Below are 20,992 nucleotides of genomic sequence, written 5' to 3'. Positions count from 1 at the left end.
GTGGAACAGCATCATCCCTCTTCACATCAGAACTGCCCCCTCCATCGACTCTTTTAAAACTTATTTCCACTCTCAAGCCTTTCTTGAGGTCTTCTGAGGGAGCGCGGTATGTATGTATTTATGTATGTATTGTTAGATCTATGTACCACTGTATGTAGCATGTTAGTACCTGCACTGAAGTAAAGCACTTTGGCCAACGAGAGTTGTTTTTAAATATGCTCTAGAAATAAAATTGACTTGACTTGGCACTCTGTGAAACGTCCACCTATCCATGTTCTCCACAGATGCTGCCTGACCCGCTGAGTTACTCCAGCACTCTGTGAAACGTCACCTATCCATGTTCTCCACAGATGCTGCCTGACCCGCTGAGTTACTCCAGCACTCTGTGAAACGTCACCTATCCATGTTCTCCACAGATGCTGCCTGACCCGCTGAGTTATGGTGCAGCAGCATCTATGGAGCGAAGGAAATAGGCAACGTTTCGGGCCGAAATTCCTTAGCTCCATAGATGCTGCTGCACCCGCTGAGTTACTCCAGCACTCTGTGAAACGTCACCTATCCATGTTCTCCACAGATGCTGCCTGACCCGCTGAGTTACTCCAGCACTCTGTGAAACATCACCTATCCATGTTCTCCACAGATGCTGCCTGACCCGCTGAGTTACTCCAGCACTCTGTGTCTATCTTGTCCCTAGTGTGTCTATCTTAATGTTCTTCAAAATTCTGCGATAAATTGCCCTTCACAGTTGGCAGGCCAGCTGAAGGAATATGAACTTTAAGATATTTATTTCAGTGCTAGTCTTTCAAAACATCATTAGTCTGTGTGTGCATCACCATTAAATACGCTGGAAAATGATACTTTGTCACAGGGAATCTTCCATTTATAATTTATCACTAATTTTCTTCTGACATAAGGTTATCTCCTGAAAGCAAAGACACTTTGAAATCCTCGGTGTAAAAGGAGGAAATGATTCTCAGTGAGATATTCATCCATTAAAGAACCCTTTGGACCAAGCGTGATATCCCCTGAAATAAGCATGTATATGTGTCCGACCTTTAACACTGCTGCAATATTAATATCTGGTCTGGTACAGGAGCTAGAGAGGTGGGAGTCGTTGATTGAATGATCGCTTTAAAGATACAACTTTGAACCAGGATAGACCCAGAGTGCTGGAGTAACTCAGCGGGTCAGGCAGCATCTGTGGGGAACGTGGATAGGTGACGTTTCACAGAGTGCTGGAGTAACTCAGCGGGTCAGGCAGCATCTGTGGAGAACATGGATAGGTGACGTTTCACAGAGTGCTGGAGTAACTCAGCGGGTCAGGCAGCATCTGTGGAGAACATGGATAGGTGACGTTTCACAGAGTGCTGGAGTAACTCAGCGGGCCAGGCAGCATCTGTGGAGAACATGGATAGGTGACGTTTCACAGAGTGCTGGAGTAACTCAGCGGGTCAGGCAGCATCTGTGGGGAACGTGGATAGGTGACGTTTCACAGAGTGCTGGAGTAACTCAGCGGGTCAGGCAGCATCTGTGGAGAACATGGATAGGTGACGTTTCACAGAGTGCTGGAGTAACTCAGCGGGTGCAGCAGCATCTATGGAGCTAAGGAAATAGGTAACGTTTCGGGTCGAAACCCTTTCGGGTTTCGGCCCGAAACGTTGCCTATTTCCAGAAGGGTTTCGGCCCGAAAGGTTGGATAGGTGCTACGTTTCACAGATGCTACTGCACCAGAAACTCAGCGGGTCAGGCAGCATCTGTGGAGAACATGGATAGGTGACGTTTCACAGAGTGCTGGAGTAACTCAGCGGGGTGCAGCAGCATCTATGGAGCTAAGGAAATAGGTAACGTTTCGGGTCGAAACCCTTTCGGGTTTCGGCCCGAAACGTTGCCTATTTCCAGAAGGGTTTCGGCCCGAAACGTTGCCTATTTCCTTCGCTCCATAGATGCTGCTGCACCATAACTCAGCGGGTCAGGCAGCATCTGTGGAGAACATGGATAGGTGACGTTTCACAGAGTGCTGGAGTAACTCAGCGGGTCAGGCAGCATCTGTGGAGAACATGGACCGGGACACTTCTTCAAACACATTTTTCTCGTCTACACTGACTGTACCAAAGATAATTACTTTTCAAGTAATTTTGCCTGAAACATTGCAGCTGGATGGAGCACACAGATCATGATATGACATTATTGATGGATGTATTGGATCTATTACACAAATTGAAATGATAGCGTTGAACAATATTTGACATTCTCAGCTGTTCATTGTTGTTTAACGACGAGACTGTTGCTAAGGGGCAGTGTGGAGATAATTAGTTTGCATTAAGGCGCCATGGAAATGGGCTGGATCACAGCGCGGTTTGGGAACTGCTCCATCCACGACTGCAGAGAGTTGTGGACGCAGCCCAGACCATCACACACACACACACACACACAAACCAACCTCCCTTCCATTGACTCCATCTACACCTCACGCTGCCTCGGCAAGGCCAGCAGCATCATCAAGGACCAGTCTCACCCCCCGGCCACTCCCTCTTCTCCCCTCTCCCATCGGGCAAGAGGTACAGAAGTGTGAAAACGCACACACACCTCCAGATTCAGAGACAGTTTCTTCCCGGCTGTTATCAGGCAACTGAACCATCCTACCACCAACATCTAGATAGTGGTCCTGAGCTACTATCTACCTCACTGTAGACCATCAGACAATCATTGATCGGGATTTACCAGACTCCAAGCATTATTCCCTTTATCATGTATCTGTACACTGTGGACGGCTCGATTGTAATCATGTATTGTCTTTCCGCTGACTGGTTAGCATGCAACAAAAGCTTTTCACTGTACCTCGGTACACGGGACAATAAACTAGACTTTTACTGGGTAAAGGGCCAATGGCAAAGGGCAGAGAGGGGGTCAAGGGTTACAGGTCAAAAGCAGGAGAGAACACTGATGCAATTATCAAGAAAGCTCATCAGCGCCTCTACTTCCTGAGAAGATTACGGAGAGTCGGTTTGTCAAGGAGGACTCTCTCTAACTTCTACAGGGGCACAGTAGAGAGCATGCTGACCGGTTGCATCGTGGCTTGGTTCGGCAACTTGAGCGCCCTGGAGAGGAAGAGACTACAAAAAGTAGTAAACACTGCCCAGTCCATCATCGGCTCTGACCTTCCTTCCATCGAGGGGATTTATCGCAGTCGCTGCCTCAAAAAGTATCATCAAAGACCCACACCATCCTGGCCACACACTCATCTCCCCGCTACCTTCAGGTAGAAGGTACAGGAGCCTGAAGACTGCAACGTCCAGGTTCAGGAATAGCTACTTCCCCACAGCCATCAGGCTATTAAACCTGGCTCGGACAAAACTCTGAACATTAATAACTCATTATCTGTTATTTGCACTTCATCAGTTTATTTATTCATCTGTTTTGTAGTCAATGCCTACTATGTTCTGTGTGCTAAAGCAAAGCAAGAATTTCATTGTCCTATACAGGGACACATGACAATAAACTCTCTTGAACTTGAGAATGGGGTTAGGAGGGAAAGATAGATCCATGATTGAATTGAAGGGCCGAATGGCCTCATTCTGCTCCTCGAACCTGTGAACACATGACAAGTGTATTTTTCGGCTTCAGAACTTCACAAGGACAAAAGCACTGCGGCACGGTGGCGCAGCGGTAGAGTCACTGCCCCACAGCGCCAGTGACCCGGGTTCGATCCTGACTACGGATGCTGTCTGTACGGAGTTTGCACGAATTTAGGAGATTGAGGGGGGATCTTATAGAAACTTACAAAATTCTTAAGGGGTTGGACAGGCTAGATGCAGGAAGATTGCTCCCGATGTTGGGGAAGTCCAGAACAAGGGGCCACACACAGTTTAAGGATAAGGGGGAAATCTTTTAGGACCGAGATGAGGAAAACATTTTTCACACAGAGAGTGGTGAATCAGTGGAATTCTCTGCCACAGAAGGTAGTTGAGGCCACACAGTTCATTGGCTATATTTAAGAGGGAGTTAGATGTGGCCCTTGTGGCTAAAGGGATCAGGGGGTATGGAGAGAAGGCAGGTACAGGATACTGAGTTGGATGATCAGCCATGATCATATTGAATGGCGGTGCAGGCTCGAAGGGCCGAATGGCCTACTCCTGCACCTAATTTCTATGTTTCTATGTTTTTTCTATGTACGTTCTCCCCGTGACCCGCGTGGGTTTTCACAGAGATTTTCGGTTTCCTCCCACACTCCAAAGACGTGCGGGCTTGTATGTTAATTGGCTCGGTATTAAAACAATTATAAATTGCCCCTGGTGTGTGTGTGTGTGTAGGGTAGTGTTAGTGTGCGGGCATCGCTGGTCGGCACGGGCTCGTTGGGGCCGAAGGTCCTGTTTCCGCGCTGTATCTCTAAACTAAACTGTGCGTTCTTGTACCAAAATGCCTGTTGCCCGACTGTCGATGATCAGTAACGCTGAGAGATGAACACACTGGCTGGGAGGCCTTGAATGGCAATGGCTAATGCTGAAACATCAGCCTCATCACCTGATGAGATTACGGGGCCAAGCTGGAGGAGTGAAGTTCTTCCTTAATGAGCGGGTAGCTGCCGCTTAATGCCAGCGACACTCATTAACCTCCCGAGATTTGGAATTGAAAGTTTAGGAAATGTCCACAGCAATGGTGTAAATGCCACCCTGTCTCTCTCTCCTTCAATTATTCTATTTTTAATACCTAATTTTCCACAATAATTAAATTCCACAATTTCATCTGTGCGGGAGGATTGGGGGCCAGTCACCCTGAGGTTTCTAGTTTACCACACATGTCATTAGCTCTTCTGTGAAGATTGTTTGTAGGTCTTCTCTCCTTGGGGCCCATCAATCTCCACTCATTAAAGGGTCACAGCGCTTATGAGGAAATGTTAAGCTTTCACGACTTGATTGAATTGACAGGCTGACAAGAATGCCAACTTGCTCAGTCAATTATCGCAGGGTTCCACACACAGTCTGCAGCCATGCTGCAAGATCTCTCTACACATTCCCGAAAGCAGAATATTTAATCGAAGGCAGACAAAAATGCTGGAGAAACTCAGCGGGTGAGGCAGCGTCTATGGAGCGAAGGAATAGGTGACGTTTCGGGTCTCGAAACATAGAAAATAGGTGCAGGAGTAGAGGCCATTCGGCCCTTCGAGCCTGCACCGCCATTCGATATGATCATGGCTGATCATCCAACTCAGTATCCCGTACCTGCCTTCTCCCCATACCCCCTGATCCCTTTAGCCACAAGGGCCACATCTAACTCCCTCTTAAATATAGCCAATGAACTGTGGCCTCAACTACCTTCTGTGGCAGAGAATTCCACAGATTCACCACTCTCTGTGTGAAAAATGTTTTTCTCATCTCGGTCCTAAAAGATTTCCCCCTTATCCTTAAACTGTGACCCCTTGTTCTGGATAGAGAAAGCCGCGGGATAATTTGGCCCAAACATGAGCTGGTGGGACTAGCGTAGACGGGGCATTTTGTTCAGCGTGGACAAGTTGGGGTGATGGGCCTGTCTCTGTGCTGAGTGACTCCATAACTCTACGACTCTACTCTACTCCAACAGTCTGGAGAAGGATCCCGACCTGGAACATCGCCTGTTCGTTTCCCTCCACAGAAGCTGCCTGCCCTGCCGACTTCCTCCAGTACTTTGGTCATTTTTTGTTCCAGAGTACAGCACCTTCAATCTCTTGTGCCTCCAGAGTACCCTCATGCCGTTCGTGTACCTTGAGTCTTTTACCCAGAGTAGGGGAATCGAGGACCAGAGGACACAGGTTCAAGGTTAAGGGGAAAAGAATCAGAGGGGTAACTTTTTCCACACAAAGGGTGGTGGGTGTATAGAACATGCTGCTGGAAGAGGTAGTTGAGGCCGGGACTCAGAGGGCGGTGGAGGCCGGTTCTCTGGATGCTTTCAAGAGAGAGCTAGATAGGGCTCTTAAAGATAGTGGAGTCAGGCAGTGGAGGCCAAGTCACTGGATGGATTTAAGAGAGTGTTAGATAGAGCTCTAGGGGCTAGTGGAGTCAGGGGATATGTGGAGAAGGCAGGAACGGGGTACTGATTGGGGGTGATCAGCCATGATCACATTGAATGGTGGTGCTGATTCGAAGGGCCGAATGGCCTACTCCTGCACCTATTGTCTATTGTCTATTGTCTATTGTCTATTGACTATCCCAACGTACTATCCCAAGGTTCTACTGCAGTTGTACAGGGTCTTGGTGAGACCACACCTGGAGTATTGCGTACAGTTTTGGTCTCCAAATCTGAGGAAGGACATTATTGCCATAGAGGGAGTGCAGAGAAGGTTCACCAGACTGATTCCTGGGATGTCAGGACTGTCTTATGAAGAAAGACTGGATAGACTTGATTTATACTCTCTAGAATTTAGAAGATTGAGAGGGGATCTTATAGAAACTTACAAAATTCTTAAGGGGTTGGACAGGCTAGATGCAGGAAGATTGCTCCCGATGTTGGGGAAGTCCAGGACAAGGGGTCACAGCTTAAGGATAAGGGGGAAATCCTTTAAAACCGAGATGAGAAGAACTTTTTTCACACAGAGAGTGGTGAATCTCTGGAACTCTCTGCCACAGAGGGTAGTTGAGGCCAGTTCATTGGCTATATTTAAGAGGGAGTTAGATGTGGCCCTTGTGGCTAAGGGGATCAGGGGGTATGGAGAGAAGGCAGGTACAGGATACTGAGTTGGATGATCAGCCATGATCATATTGAATGGCGGTGCAGGCTCGAAGGGCCGAATGGCCTACTCCTGCACCTAATTTCTATGTTTCTATGTTTTCTCTCCATACCCCCGATCCCTTTAGCCACAAGGGCCACATCTAACTCCATCTTAAATATAGCCAATGAACTGGCCTCAACTACCTTCTGTGGCAGAAAATTCCAGATTCACCACTCTCTGTGTAAAAAATGTTTTTCTCATCTCGGTCCTAAAAGATTTCCCCCTTATCCTTAAACTGTGACCCCTAGTTCTGGACTTCCCCAACATCGGGAACAATCTTCCTGCATCCAGCCTGTCCAACCCCTTACGAATTTTGTAAGTTTCTATAAGGTCCCCCCTCACCTATTCCTTTGCTCCATAGACACTGCCTCACCTGCTGAGTTTCTGAAGAAGGGTCTCAACCCGAAACGTCACCTATTCTTTTGCTTCATAGATGCTGCCTCACCCGCTGAGTTTCTCTAGCATTTTTGTCTACCTTTGATTTTTCCATCATCTGCAGTTCTTTCTTAAATATTTAATGGAATGTAGTTTTGCCTGGTCTCCTGGTGGCTCAGGAACAGCTTCTTCCCCTCTGTTATCAGGCCTCTGAACGGCCCTTCCATAAGCTAGAGTCCTGTCCGATTCACCTCTACCCCATTGTGGACATTGGACTTTGTCTGTGGAACTGATGCTGGTGCTACAATGCTGAGAACTATATTCTGCACTCTGTATCTTCCCCTTTGCTCCACCTGTTGGACTGGAGTTTGAGCTGATGTATTTCTCTGTGGTATTATCTGATCTGTTTGGACAGCGTTTTTCACTGTACCTCTGTACACGTGACAATTGGTGGCGCAGCGGTAGAGTTGCTGCCTTACAGCGAATGCAGCGCTGGAGACCCGGGTTCGATCCTGACTACGGGTGCTGCCCGTACGGTGTTTGGATGTTCTCCCCGTGACCTGCGTGGCTTTTCTCCGAGATAGAAACATAGAAGTATAGAAAATAGGTGCAGGAGGAGGCCATTCGGCCCTACGAGCCTGCACCGCCATTCAGATCTCCAGTTTCCTCCCACACTCCAGCGACGTGAAGGTTTGTAGGTTCGTTGGCTGGGTGAATGTAAAGAATTGTCCACAGTGTGTGTAGGATAGTGTTAGTGTGCGGGGATCGCTGGTCGGCACGGACCCGGTGGGCCGAAGGGCCTGTTTCCACGCTGTATCTCTCCCTCTAAACTAAACTAAAAATAAATCTAAATGAGTGGATCATTGCTCGATTCTAAACTTCCCCCCCAGGCGTGTGGCATTGGGCAACTTGTTCTATTTGATCTTCCGTTTGTGCACGTCGAGTTGATTGCATTAGTCGAAACAGGCGGACCACGTGAAGGTTGCAATCTTCCACCCCTCCGTGTTCTCCACAGATGCTGCCTGACCCGCTGAGTTACTCCAGCACTCTGTGAAACGTCACCTATCCATGTTCTCCACAGATGCTGCCTGACCCGCTGAGTTACTCCAGCACTCTGTGAAACGTCACCTATCCATGTTCTCCACAGATGCTGCCTGACCCGCTGAGTTACTCCAGCACTCTGTGAAACGTCACCTATCCATATTCTCCACAGATGCTGCCTGACCCGCTGAGTTACTCCAGCACTCTGTGAAACGTCACCTATCCATGTTCTCCACAGATGCTGCCTGACCCGCTGAGTTACTCCAGCGTTACTCTGTGTCTGTCTTTGGTATAAACCAACATCTACAGTTCTTTGTCTCTCCATTCTCACTTGCAAAGTTTTGTCCCTCCCCCCCACCTCTCTTGTCCAGCGTTAGGTACGTGTATAGAAACATAGAAACATAGAAAATAGGTGCAGGAGTAGAGGCCATTCGGCCCTTCGAGCCAGCACCGCCATTCAATATGATCATGGCTGATCGTCCAACTCAGTATCCTGTACCTGCCTTCTCTCCATACCCCCTGGTCCCTTCAGCCACAAGGGCCACATCTAACTCCCTCTTAAATATAGCCAATGAACTGTGGCCTCAACTACCCTCTGTGGCAGAGAATTCCACAGATTCACCACTCTCTGTGTGAAAAATGTTTTTCTCATCTCGGTCCTAAAAGATTTCCCCCTTATCCTTAAACTGTGACCCCTTGTTCTGGATAGAGAAAGCCGCGGGATAATTTGGCCCAAACATGAGCTGGTGGGACTAGCGTAGACGGGGCATTTTGTTCAGCGTGGACAAGTTGGGCTGATGGGCCTGTCTCTGTGCTGAATGACTCCATAACTCTACGACTCTACTCCAACAGTCTGGAGAAGGATCCCGACCTGGAACACCGCCTGTTCGTTTCCCTCCACAGAAGCTGCCTGCCCTGCCGACTTCCTCCAGCACTTTGGTCATTTTTTGTTCCAGAGTACAGCACCTTCAATCTCTTGTGCCTCCAGAGTACTCTCTTGCTGTTCGTGTACCCTGAGTCTTTTACCCAGAGTAGGGGAATCGAGGACCAGAGGACACGGGTTCAAGGTGAAGGGGAAAAGAATCAGAGGGGTAACTTTTTCCACACAAAGGGTGGTGGGTGTATAGAACAAGCTGCTGGAGGAGGTAGTTGAGGCCGGGACTCAGAGGGCGGTGGAGGCCGGTTCTCTGGATGCTTTCAAGAGAGCTAGATAGGGCTCTTAAAGATAGTGGAGTCAGGGGATATGGGGAGAAGGCAGGAACGGGGTACTGATTGTGGATGATCAGCCATGATCGCATTGAATGGTGGTGCTGACTCGAAGGGCCGAATGGCCTACTCCTGCACCTATTGTCTATTGTCTATTGTCTATTGACTATCCCAACGTTTAAGAAACAGACCCCAGTCTGTGAGGTTAGACAAACACACCTCTTCAACCCTCACCCTGAACACCGGCGTTCCACAGGGCTGTGTGCTGAGCCCCCTCCTCTACTCCCTCTTCACCTATGACTGCACACCTGTACATGGTACTAACACCATCATCAAGTATGCAGATGATACAACGGTGATTGGCCTCATCAGCAACAACGATGAGCTGGCCTACAGGGAGGAGGTCCAGCACTTAGCAGCATGGTGCGCTGACAACAACCTGGCCCTTAACTCCAAGAAGACCAAGGAGCTCATTGTAGACTTCAGGAAGTCCAGAGGCGGCACGCACACCCCCATCCACATTAACGGGACGGAGGTGGAACGTGTTTCTAGCTTCAGGTTCCTGGGAGTCAACATCTCCGATGACCTCTCTTGGACCCACAATACCTCTACTCTGATCAAGAAGGCTCATCAGCGTCTCTTCTTCCTGAGGAGACTGAAGAAGGTCCACCTGTCTCCTCAGATCCTGGTGAACTTCTACCGCTGCACCATCGAGAGCATCCTTACCAACTGCATCACAGTATGGTATGGCAACTGCTCTGTCTCCGACCGGAAGGCATTGCAGAGGGTGGTGAAAATTGCCCAACGCATCACCGGTTCCTCGCTCCCCTCCATTGAGTCTGTCCAAAGCAAGCGTTGTCTGCGGAGGGCGCTCAGCATCGCCAAGGACTGCTCTCACCCCAACCATGGACTGTTTAACCTCCTACCATCCGGGAGGCGCTACAGGTCTCTCCGTTGCCGAAACAGCAGGTTGAGGAACAGCTTCTTCCCGGCGGCTGTCACTCTACTCAACAACGTACCTTGGTGACTGCCAATCACCCCCCCCCCCCCGGACACTTATTATTATTTATTCAAATCGTTTGCTATGTCGCTCTTCCAGGGAGATGCTAAATGCATTTCGTTGTCTCTGTACTGTACACGGACAATGACAATTAAAATTGAATCTGAATCTGAATCTGAAAGTTAGACAGGTACATGGATAGGACAGGTTTGGTGGGATATGGACCAAGCGCAGGCAGGTGGGACTAGTGTAGCCGGGACATTGTTGGCCGGTGTGGGCGACTTGGGCCGAAGGGCCTGTTTCCACACTGTATCATTCGAATGGCTCCTTGCACAGACCTGCAGATGGCTGCCTGCAGTATCAGAGATGCCTTTATCCTTGTGCTCTGAAGATGAATGTCGTGAGGAGTGTTCCTGGATACAGATGAATCTTGCAAGTGACTACGAACATTGGAATTAAGGACGTGATTTTGAACTTTGAATATTATCTGTGGATATTGATATTCATGTACTTCATCATAAGAATTTTAATTAAATGACTCATTAGTATATTAATTACTTACTGACTATACCGGGCAGTAATTCATTTGAAGTACAGATAATCAGGGATTTAATAAATATCACACATTGGGTAATTTAAGTAATTCACCAGCGCTTTGTAACATGAATTATTATTTCTAAATTTTAACAGTGATAAGTAATATTTATTATAAATATATTAACTGGGAAACCAACACATATCTACACAGGAAAGTGGAGAAACTCAGCGGATGCAGCAGCATCTATGGAGCGAAGGAAATAGGCAACGTTTCGGGCCGAAACCCTTCCGGGTTTCGGCCCGAAACGTTGCCTATTTCCAGAAGGATTTTGGGCCCGAAACGTTGCCTATTTCCTTCGCTCCATAGATGCTGCTGCACCAGCTGAGTTTCTCCAGCTTTTTTGTGTACCTTTGATTCTCCAGCATCTGCACAGTTCCTTCTTAAACACATATCTACACAGTGTGTGGGAAGGAACTGCAGATGCTGGTTTACACCGAAGATAGACACAAAATGCTGGAGTAACTCAGCGGGACGGGCAGCATCTCTGGAGAGAAGGAATGGGTGGGGTTGCAGGTCGAGACCCTTCTTCAATCTGATCCGAAACGTAACCCGTTCCTTCTCTCCAGAGATGCTGCCAGTCCCGCTGAGTTACTCCTGCATTGTGTGTCTCTCTTCAAACGATGTCACGCGCTCCAGACGTCTGTGCGGGCGCACACGTTGACGCCCGCGACCGTCACCACCGGCCTGCCGTGTAAATGACGCCCCAAGTGGGACAGCCCCTTTAATACTGAGATGTATTTTGCATGTGTTGCTCCACCCAATGAAGGCATTTGCAGCCTGGACAAATAAACTAGAAGCACCGACTCAGCCAGATTACAGCTGGGCACTTCAGTAGAAATTGTAATTCCTGGATGATAGGAAAAGTGAGAGATAAGCTGGGGTGAAATATGATAGAACAACGTATTCTTCACGAGCTGCCAGCAACGTTAAATATTTGAAAAGGAAGCAAAGTGCTCGTCCTTCTTGGAAAGTATTACCTGAATTCACATCCGCATGTGTGTGCGTGTGTGTTAAATCAAACCCATGCCTCTGATGTAGTTATCCAGTGTGATTAGATGTTCCTCTTGCCATTCATTGTTCAACCCAAGTGGAATTAATTTGCCGGCCCCCAGATGCTCAATAACAATCAGAAACATGTCCGTTGTTTAAAGGTTTATCTGTTTCCTGAGAACAGCTTCATGTTGCAGAATCAGTCTTCAGATTGGCCACACTTATGCTGTTGGCAAAGCCTGTACTGCTTGTCCTCAATGGTCAGGCTGAAGGGATTTCTTGTCCAGCCCTTACTATCATTGTTATAGTCAAGTCAAGTTTATTTGTCACATACACATACGAGATGTGCAGTGAAATGAAAGTGGCAATGCTCGCGGACTTTTGTGCAAAAGACAAACAACAAAACAACCAAACAAATTATAAACAAATCATAACACACATACAGCAAGGGAACAGGCCCTTTGGCCCATCTTGTCCATGCCGACTGGGTCGACACAGATCAAGGGCTGGTCCTATTTGCCTGCATATAGATAGAAACATTGACAATAGGTGCAGGAGTATAGGCCATTCGGCCCTTCGAGCCTGCACCGCCATTCAATATGATCATGGCTGATCATCCAACTCAGTATCCTGTACCTGCCTTCTCTCCATACCCCCTGATCCCTTTAGCCACAAGGGCCACATCTAACTCCCTCTTAAATATAGCCAATGAACTGTAGCCTCAACTACCTTCTGGCAGAGAATTCCTCACCACTACCTGTCTGTGGCATCCCGGTCCACAGAAGGTAGTTGAGGCCAGTTATGCCCCACATCTTTCTAAAACCATCCTATCGATAAACCTTTTTTTTTAAGAAGGAACTGCAGATGCTGGAAAATCGAAGGTAGACAAAAATGTTGGAGAAACTCAGCGGGTGCAGCAGCATCTATGGAGCGAAGGAAACAGGCAACGTTTCGGGTCGAGGCCCTTCTTCAGACTCGATAAATCTGCTGAATGTCTTTTAATTGTGATTGTGTCTGAGTCTACACTGTAGCTTCCTCTAGCAGTTCATTCCGGCCACGGTGGCGCAGTGGTAGAGTTGCTGCCTTACAGTGAATGCAGCACCGGAGACCCAGGTTCGATCCCGACTACGGGCGCTGTCTGTACGGAGTTTGCACGTTCTCCCCGTGACCTGCGTGGGTTTTCTCCGAGATCTTCGGTTTCCTCCCACACTCCAAAGGCGTACAGGTTTGCAGGTTAATTGGCTTGGTGTAAATGTAAATTGTCCCCAGTGTGTGTGTAGGATAGTGTTAATGTGCGGGGATCGCTGGTCGGCACGGACTCGATGGGCCGAAGGGCCTGTTTCCGCGCTGTATCTCTAAATCAAAAAAAAATCAGACGGTGCCTACCATCCAAATGAATAAGTTGCCCCCCCCCCCCCCCCCCCCCACCCCCACACCGAGATCTCTCTTAAATCTCTCCAGTCGCACCTCAAGCCTGTGCCCTCTAGTTTTAGAAACATAGAAATTAGGGCATAGTAGACTGCTTGGCCCTTCGAGCCTGATCCGCCATTCACCTCAACATGGCTGATCATAGTAACTCAGTATCCCGTAAGGTCCTGACTCCAAAACGTCACTGATCCATGTAGCCACAGGGCCACATCTGCCTCCCTCTAAATACTCCATGAACTGTGGCCTCGACCTATCCCTCTGCGGCAGAGAGTTGCTGATTGACCACTCTCTGTGTGTTAAAAAAGTTCTCTGTGAAACGTCGTTTTTTAATCCATTTTCCCCTTACAGATTAAGCTGTGACCCCTTGAGGACTCCCCCACATCGGGAACAATCTTCATGCACCTATCCTGTCCAGACCCCTTAAGAATTTTGTGAGTTTTCTATAAGATCCTCCCTGGATCGAAGGAATTCTAGAGATTCGTTTAGTTTTAGAATCCTCTTCTGGAAATAGGCAACGTGTCGGACCGAAACCCACTTTCGACCCGAAACGTTACCTTATCCTACCCCTCAGCTCCATAGATGCTCAACTGGCACCTCTCATAGTAGTTAGTCTGAAGAAAGTTCCTGTGAAACGTCACCTATCCGTGTTCTCCACAGATGCTGCCTGGCCCTGGTTTGATCATGACTAACTACGGGTGCCGTCTGTATGGAGTTTGTATAGTTTCATAGCAAAAGGATTTGAGTATAGGAGCAGGGAGGTTCTACTGCAGTTGTACAGGGTCTTGGTGAGACCACACCTGGAGTATTGCGTACAGTTTTGGTCTCCAAATCTGAGGAAGGACATTATTGCCATAGAGGGAGTACAGAGAAGGTTCGCCAGACTGATTCCTGGGATGTCAGGACTGTCTTATGAAGAAAGACTGGATAGACTTGGTTTATACTCTCTAGAATTTAGGAGATTGAGATGGGATCTTATAGAAACTTACAAAATTCTTAAGGGGTTGGACAGGCTAGATGCAGGAAGATTGTTCCCGATGTTAGGGAAGTCCAGGACAAGGGGTCTCAGCTTAAGGATAAGGGGGAAATCCTTTAAAATCGAGATGAGAAGAACTTTTTTTCACACAGAGAGTGGTGAATCTCTGGAACTCTCTGCCACAGAGGGTAGTTGAGGTCAGTTCATTGGCTATATTTAAGAGGGATTTAGATGTGGCCCTTGTGGTTAAAGGGGATCAGAGGGTATGGAGAGAAGGCAGGTACGGGATACTGAGTTGGATGATCAGCCATGATCATATCGATTGGCGGTGCAGGCTCGAAGGGCCGAATGGCCTCTACTCCTGCACCTAATTTCTATGTTTCTATGTATGTTCTCCCCGTAACCATGAGTGTTTTCTCCGGGAGCTCTGGCTTCCTCCCACAGTCCAAGGACATGCAGGATTGTAGGTTAATTGGCTTCTGTAAATTATAGGGTATCATAGGGTAAATTGTAGGGTAGAACTAGTGTAGAGGGTGATCGCTGGCTGGCCTGGGCCTGGGGGCTGATGGACCTGTTCCCACCTGTATCTCTAAACTAAAACAGAAACAAATTAACTCGCACAAATGAAATACAATTATTGAAGAAACATAGAAATTAGGTGCAGGAGTTCAGGAGTAGGCCATTCGGCCCTTCGAGCCTGCACTGCCATTCAATATGATCATGGCTGATCATCCAACTCAGTATCCCGTACCTGCCTTCTCTCCACACCCCCTGATCCCCTTAGCCACAAGGGCCACATCTAACTCCCTCTTAAATATAGCCAATGAACTGGCCTTGACTACCCTCTGTGGCAGAGAGTTCCAGAGATTCACCACTCTCTGTGTGAAAAAAAGTTCTCCTCATCTCGGTTTTAAAGGATTTCCCCCTTATCCTTAAGCTGTGACCCCTTGTCCTGGACTTCCCCAACATCGGGAACAATCTTCCTGCATCTAGCCTGTCCAACCCCTGAAGAATTTTGTAAGTTTCTATAAAATCCCCTCTCAATCTCCTAAATTCTAGAGAGTATAAACCATGTCTATCCAGTCTTTCTTCATAAGACAGTCCTGACATCCCAGGAATCAGTCTGGTGAACCGTCTCTGTACTCCCTCTATGGCAATAATGTCCTTCTTCAGATTTGGAGACCAAAACTGTATGCAAGACAAGAACAAGTAGAGGACATCAGTACGTTTATTGTGTCTCAGCACTTGGACAGAAGCGAGAACGTTAAATATAATGCCAATAGACAATAGGTGCAGGAGTAGAGGCCATTCGGCCCTTCAAGCCAGCACCGCTATTCACTGTGATCATGGCTGATCATCCCCAATCAGTACCCCGTTCCTGCCTTCTCCCCATATCCCCTGACTCCGCTATCTTTAAGAGCCCTATCTAGCTCTCTCTTGAAATCATCCAGAGAACCGGCCTCCACCGCCCTCTGAGGCAGAGAATTCCACAGACTCACAACTCCCTGTGAGAAAAAGTGTTTCCTCGTCTCTGTTCTAAATGGCTTTCCCCTTATTCTTAAAGAGGGGTAACGTTTAACGGGGATGTGCGGGGCGGGGATTTTACACGCTGGGCGCCTGGAACGCATGGCTAGGCTGCTGGTGGAGTTCATGAGGCTTTAGATCGGCACATGGATGGGAAGGGAGTGGAGGGAATGCAGGGACTGTGAAACTGATTTCACCTCTAGCCTTTGTCACTTTAGCCACCCATCTACCGAGCGCCTCGCTCACCTATCAACCTATCACTTGCCTGACTTTGCCCTGCAACCACCTCCCCTTCCTCAGCTTTCTCGCCCCTACTCTGTCTGTCTGAAGAAAGGCCTTAACCCAAAACATCGTCTGTCCATTCCCTCCACAGATGCTGCCCGACCTACTGAGTTCCTCCGGCACTTTGTGTTTTGCTCAAGATTCCACCGTCTGCAGTTCCTTTTATCTGCAATAACTCCGTCTGTAGATAGACACAAAATGCCGGAGAAACTCAGCGGGACGGGCAGCATCTCTGGAGGGAAGGAATGGGTGATGTATCGGGTCGAGACCCTTCTCCAGACTGAAGAATGGTCTCGACCCGAAACGTCACCCATGCCTTCCCTCCAGAGACGCTGCCCATCCCGCTGAGTTACTCCAGCACTTTGTGTCTATCTTTGGTTTAAACCAGCATCTGCAGTTCCTTCCTACACATGGAGTTGGATAGAAGTCTAGGGGATATGGAGAGAAGGCAGGAACAGGGTACTGATTGGGGATGATCAGCCATGATCACATTGAATGGCAGGTGCTGGCTCGAAGGGCCGAATGGCCTATTCCTGCACCTATAGTCTATGTTTCTATGTTTCTATGAGTGCTGCAATGTACTTCAATTGACAACATCTATTCCCTTTGCCTCTATTTACAACCTTGCTCAACAAAATACTATTTCACTTACATTTATCGAATGTGTTGGCAAAATAAAACTCCATAAATTTAAACTTATGTTCATGAAATTTTAAAACCATTTTCTGCTGATGCATGATATATTTAACGGGTACCTGGGTAGGGGACGTGCCAGATCCAGTCAATAGGCTGATACATTTTCTATTAGCACGGTAATGTATTTTCAAGCTGAAACCTTTGTACAAAATAAATATTTTTTGTGTTTTGTATTTAAATTGAGTTGCAGACTGAATGCTCCGCTGAGCCGCTAAGCAGAGATTTAGACCTAGACTTTGTTGTTTGTTAAATCCGCTGTTAGTGGGAACCCAGAAGAATTCTCGGGAAAGTTGTTTATTTATTGATCAGGTATAAAGGAAGGAAAAAGGGTGGAATGGGAGCGGATTTGACATTTAAACCAAGGGACCGACTTTAACCACAATAGACTGTGCAGTCTCCGAAACAAAGAGGATTGACATATTTATCTGCCTGCTTGCGTGTGAGGGTATACATATTTTTTTCATTATTGCTAATTTATGCAGCTTTGGGGATTATATATACATGATATTTGTTTTTTGATGCTTTCTGTTGAAGTGGCAGGTGAAATGTTTCACAGAGGCTTCAGTCAGAATCACGGATCGCCGTGTTGTTATCTTCATCTCCCCGTTCACCAGCCGCAAAATCAAACCCTGACATGTTTATCAAACAGTTTATATAAAATATCACTGTATTTCTCACGTCGCGATAGGTGTTAAGCCCAGGGCTGCCGTTGACAAAATGCCATCCATCAGCCAGCGTCTAATCTAGATGGAAATTGCAACCAATCTCCATTCGAATGTCGATTGGATATGTTTGAGGCATTATCTATCCTCAGTGGGTGACTTCATTAATTTCAGGTTTGGGACTTCAAAGTGTTGGGGATGTAGCAGAGGTGCCCCGCTCAGTAATTCACCACACCGGGCATGACTAACAGTCCACACTCACCCCATCTTAGGGGAAGCACTGCAATTAATGCAAGGGACCAGCCCAGCAGGGAGTCAGGGAGGCTGACATCGTCATTCCAGTCAGACTGTGTATGTCTTCACTCATCTTCGGCTGGATGCAGTGGAGACGGATCGACGCTGGGGCCTGACGCAGGCAACACAACGCAACGCAACACAGCCCCCAACACTCACAGGCAGTGGAGTGGAGCTCATCCTTTTCACTTCAGTTGATGCAGCGCTGAAACAGGCCCTTCGGCCCACCATGTCTGCGCTCAACTGCACGCTACTCCATGGGCCCTAAGTATGTGCTTAGCCCGCTGGCAGCTTTTTCTAAAGAGAAAAACATTTTTCACACACAGAGAGAGTGGTGAATCTCTGGAATTCTCTGCCACAGAAGGTAGTTGAGGCCGCAGTTCATTGGCTATATTTAAGAGGGAGTTAGATGTGGCTAAAGGGATCAGGGGGTATGCAGAGAAGGCAGGTACGGGATACTGAGTTGGATGATCAGCCGTGATCATATTGAATGGCGAATGGTGCAGGCTCGAAGGGCCGAATGGCCTCTACTCCTGCACCTATTGTCTATGTTTCTATGTTTCTATGTTTCTAACTCTATCCCGCACATACTAGGGACAATTTACAATTTTTACCGAAGCCAATTAACCTGCAAACCTGCACGCCTTTGAAGTGCAGAATGGGGGATTTTCTCAGGTAGCCTGGCCTGGTGGATATTACATCAGCAGAGTCTGAGCACTGTAGCTCAGACTCAAACTTTGACGGTATTGAGCCTCGACTCGCTGGAGTTTCGAATAATGTATCTGAGGAAGGATGTGCCGGCTGTGGAGAGAGTCCAGAGGAGGTTTACCAGAATGATCCCAGGAATGAGTGGGTTAACATACGATGTACGTTTGTCGGCACTGGGCCTGTACTCACTGGAGTTTAGAAGAATGAGGGGACACCTCATTGAAAGACTGATTCCTGGGATGTCAGGACTTTCATATGAAGAAAGACTGGATAGGCTCGGTTTATACTCTCTAGAATTTAGGAGATTGAGAGGGGATCTTATAGAAACTTACAAAATTCTTAAGGGGTTGGACAGGCTAGATGCAGGAAGATTGTTTCCGATGTTGAGGAAGTCCAGGGCAAGGGGTCACAGCTTAAGGATAAGGGGGAAATTCTTTAAAACCGAGATGAGAAGAACTTTTTTCACCCAGAGAGTGGTGAATCTATGGAACTCTCTGCCACAGAGGGTAGTCGAGGCCAGTTCATTGGCTATATTTAAGAGGGAGTTAGATGTGGCCCTTGTGGCTAAAGGGATCAGAGGGTATGTAGAGAAGGCAGGTACAGGATACTGAGTTGGATGATCAGCCATGATCATATTGAATGTCGGTGCAGGCTCGAAGGGTCGAATGGCCTCTACTCCTGCACCTAATTTCTATGTTTCTATGTTTCTATGTTTCTATGAAACATACCAAATAGTGAAAGGTCTGGATAGAGTGGATGTGGAGAGGGTGTTTCCACTAGTGGGAGAGTCCAGGACTAGAGGTCACAGCCTCAGAATTAAAGGACGTTTCTTTAAAAAGGAGATGAGGAGGAATTTCTTTAGTCGGTGGTAAATCTGTGGGATTCTTTGCCACAGACGGCTTTGGAGGCCAAGTCAGTGCGTATTTTCTTAAATGGAGATTGACAGATTCTTGATTGATACGGGTGTCAGAGGTTATGAAGAGAAGGCAGGTTGAGAGGGAAAGATAGATCAGCCATGATTGAATGGTGGAGTAGACTTGATGGGCCGAATGGCCTAATTTTTCTCCTAGCACTTATGAACTTATGAAAGACTTGTCCCTGTCCCACCCCTGGTCATTCCCTCTTCTCCCCGCTCCCGTCCGGCAGAAGGTACAGAAGCTTGAAAGCGCGCACCACCAGACTCAGGAACAGCTTCTTCCCCTCTGTTATCAGGCTTCTGAACGGCCCTTCCATAAGTTAGGGTACTGTCCGATTCACCTCTACCCCATTGTGGACATTGGACTTTGTCTGTGGAACTGATGCTGATGCTACAATGCTGAGAACTATATTCTGCACTCTGTATCTTCCCCTTTGCTCCCCCTATTGTACTGGGGTTTGACCTGATGTGTGGTATTCTCTGATCTGTTGGACAACAAAGCTTTTCACTGTATCTCGCTCCATGAGACAATAATGAATCTAAACCTGAACCACACCCTAGCTGGTCGAGTCACTGCAAGACGTACAGGTTTGTAGGTAAATTGACTTCTGTAAATTGCCCCTAGTGTGTAGAAACATAGAAACATAGAAATTAGGTGCAGGAGTAGGCCATTCGGCCCTTCGAGCCTGCACTGCCATTCAATATGATCATGGCTGATCATCCAACTCAGTATCCCGTACCTGCCTTCTCTCCATACCCTCTGATCCCCTTGGCCACAAGGGCCACATTTAACTCCCTCTTAAAAATAGCCAATGAACTGTGGCCTCAACTACCCTCTGTGGCAGAGAGTTCCAGAGATTCACCACTCTCTGTGTGAAAAAAGTTCTCCTCATCTCGGTTTTAAAGGATTTCCCCCTTATCCTTAAGCTGTGACCCCTTGTCCTGGACTTCCCCAACATCGGGAGCAATCTTCCTGTATCTAGCCTGTCCAACCCCTTAAGAATTTTGTAAGTTTCTATAAGATCCCCTCTCAATCTCCTAAATTCTAGCGAGTATAAACTGAGTCTATCCAGTCTTTCTTCATAAGACAGTCCTGACATCCCAGGAATCAGTCTGGTGAACCGTCTCTGCACTAGTGGATGTGAATGTGGGATAGCACAGAACTAACTAGTGTGAACGGGTGATTGATGGCCAGCACGGACTCAGTGGGCTGAAGGGCCCGTTTCCTTGCTGTTTCTCCAGACTAAACTCACCAGCGCGCTGTTTAGAAGACATCTGAGCCCGCGTGGACAACAAAAGCTTTTCGCTGAACCTCGGCACGCGTGACGATAAACTAAACTGAAACTGAAAGTGAAAGAACATGCGAACTCCACAGCGGCAGCACATCAGCTCAAACCCACACAGAGCAAGAGACTGGGGCTCTAACCGTTCCACCAACATGACCTTCTCGTTCAAGGTCGCCCCATAAACCAGGACTATTCTTCTTGCCGTTGTTCAAGATGATATCTTGTTTTATAAATGCTGCCAGGCCTATCCGTGAAGCAATTCATTACTTGG

Source organism: Leucoraja erinacea, chromosome 11 (assembly GCF_028641065.1).
Source record: "Leucoraja erinacea ecotype New England chromosome 11, Leri_hhj_1, whole genome shotgun sequence".
NCBI lineage: Eukaryota > Metazoa > Chordata > Chondrichthyes > Rajiformes > Rajidae > Leucoraja > Leucoraja erinaceus.
The sequence above is the reverse complement of the archived record's forward strand: the minus strand, read 5'-3'. Positions refer to the sequence as shown.